Here is a 2,698-nt window from a genome sequence, read left to right as displayed (position 1 = left end):
ATGAGTAGATTTGGTGAATTTGATCAAAGCTCATTATATGCATGTATAGAAACATCAAAAAGAAATCCCTTTATACAATTACTACACACTCAAAATAATATCACTTATTCTATTATTAAAACTAAAACTTAGAATACTATCATAGATGAGTTTTTCTTTCTTCCCCCTTTTCAATTATCTTTTTTAACCAGCAGTCATCATCTTAATATCGTTTAAAAATCACGTCTTTGAGCTGACACAAAGCTCTGTAACCCGACTTACAGAGCAATCTAAGCCGTGCAAATGGAGGAATCTCACATCAGGTCCTATTTGAAATCCCCTTCTGCTGTTTTTCACTTGTGGCTTTTACTAAATTATTCCATGCTTTAAAAGTTACCTTGAGTAAACAAATTCATAGCTCTCTAACACAGGTCCCAATCATGACTTATTTTTACGACTCTGTCTGTTCTGTGGTACTTATGACCATGGTTTTTTACTGCCTTCAGCCATAGTGAGGAGTTTTGGTCATTGATTCTTCTCAGTGAATGTGTAACGCCATAAAGCAACAACTTAGTACTAATAAGGGTGTAAATTTAACACATTTAATTAGTCAAACGCAATTTATATGAAAATACTTTGTCGAGACGAATTAGTCCCTGTGAGTCTGCACCATCAATCCACCACAGAACTGGTCGTCCATTATGAAAGACTTCATAATTACTATAGATGTAATTGAATTTCTGTGAAAATAAGGTCATCTCAAATTTCAAATGCATGAAATACACACGAACAGAAAGCTCCCCATTTTCATAGAAAATTGTCAAATCCCTGCTGGAGAACAGATAACCCACCAAGAGCGTGCCTCAGGAAGGACCGGCAGACAAGGGGACATTGAGCAGAGGAGACACAGAGTCAGCTGAGATGATGACGGCAAAGGTCGCGTGGGAAGGAAGGGGAGTGGAGTCGGGCGGCGGCGGCGACGCCCAGGGAAGCTGCTCAGGGGGGCGGTGGGCGGGAGTCGGCCAGGCGCGTGGCTGCCACGCCCGGCTTTGCTTCCGTGTTCTCCTGGGCGGCTATGGGGACTGTTGACCCGCAGGGCCCCACGTCCCTGTCTAGGCGCCCCGCACCGTCACCAAGACGCAGCCGACTAAGCACTAATGGGGTTCACATGAAAGGTTCGTCCTGGACTCCGTCCGTCCCTGTGCAGGATGCGGGGTATAAACTCACACAGAAACCACGCAGAAAAACAGGACCCAGACTGCAGGCCAAGGAGTGGAGGCCACCGAGAAAGGACGGGGAAACGTAAGCAGAGCAGAGACAGGAGCTCAGATTTCCAGGGATTTCCTCTTCCTGACGGGAAGAGCCCTTCACAGGGAGCAAACCAGCGCCGCCGCCACTGTTCCTGGGTCCCCGGCACCTGTGGCCAGGACGAACACTGGGACACCCTGACAGGACCGGGGGGCCCCGTGGCCAGGCTTCAAGTGGAGGGGCAGGAGATGAGAACACGGCTCTCAGAGGGGCGCCTACCTGGCAGAGACCACGTAAAACAACCTGGTGGTGTATTTTAGGTGAGAGACGCTTACACAAGTTTGTCATCAGAGCCCTGGGCCGAGCTCACCCCCTGGCGGCTGGACTCTCGGCTGTCCACGCATGCCGTCTGACACAAGCCCACAGCAGCCGGGCGGAGGGGTCCCCACCCCACACGGAAGATCCAGTGGGAGCCCCAAGTTAATTACCCCGACCGAGGTAGCAGCAGGACACCCCAGGAGCTGGGCACCAGGGCCCCGAGGTGAGCAGGTCACCCAGGAGCTGGGCAGCAGGGCCCCAGGGTGAGCAGGTCGCCCAGGAGCTGGGCAGCAGGGCCCCGGGGTGAGCAGGTCCTCCAGGAGCTGGGCAGCAGGGCCCCGGGGTGAGCAGGTCACCCAGGAGCTGGGCAGCAGGGCCCCGGGGTGAGCAGGTCACCCAGGAGCTGGGCAGCAGGACCCCGGGGTGAGCAGGTCGCCCAGGAGCTGGGAAGCAGGACCCCAGGGTGAGCAGGATGCCCAGGAGCTGGGCAGCAGGGCACAACCTTCACTCAGCTGACGCAAGGGGACGGCTGTGTGACAGGCAGGAGGCTGGAGTAGGTGAAAGACCCCCCGGTTCGAGGCACCCTGCCAGGAAGCCAGCGGAGAGCAGGCTCACAAAGCCAGGCACGGCTGAAGAGTCAGTTAACTGAAAATTATTTCTAGTGTGAACATGGCCACAGCATGCTACATGCATCTCTTCTGTCCTTTAATTCTGCTCCGTCTTGTTCCTGTTCTTGCTGTCATTCATTCACCCCTCTCGCTCCGTCCGCCTACTGGAGGTCCTATAGCAGAATGATAGGACATTCACGTTTTCTGCTCATTTATGTTTCCTTACATTCCAAGCTGGGATCAGTCCATTGTTCCTATATTACTTCTAGATGTGATCACTTGATTTTTCACTGAAGACGTAGAGACTCATCAAACACAAAACTAACAATATTTACAAAAAGGGAAACCTCGGGGTTTCTACTTCTACTTCTTCATCAAATACTCAAAATCCCAATAATAACAACAACAACAACAAAAAGTGAGAGCCAGGCACCAGTGGCTCACAGGTGTCATCCTGGCTACTCAGGAGGCTGAGATATGAGGATCAAGGTTCAAAGCCAGCCCAGGCAGGAAAGTCCATGAGACTCTTATCTCTAATTAACCAC

This window comes from Dipodomys ordii, unplaced genomic scaffold, assembly GCF_000151885.1.
Source record: "Dipodomys ordii isolate 6190 unplaced genomic scaffold, Dord_2.0 Scaffold198, whole genome shotgun sequence".
Lineage (NCBI taxonomy): Eukaryota > Metazoa > Chordata > Mammalia > Rodentia > Heteromyidae > Dipodomys > Dipodomys ordii.
This window is presented reverse-complemented; position numbering follows the sequence as displayed.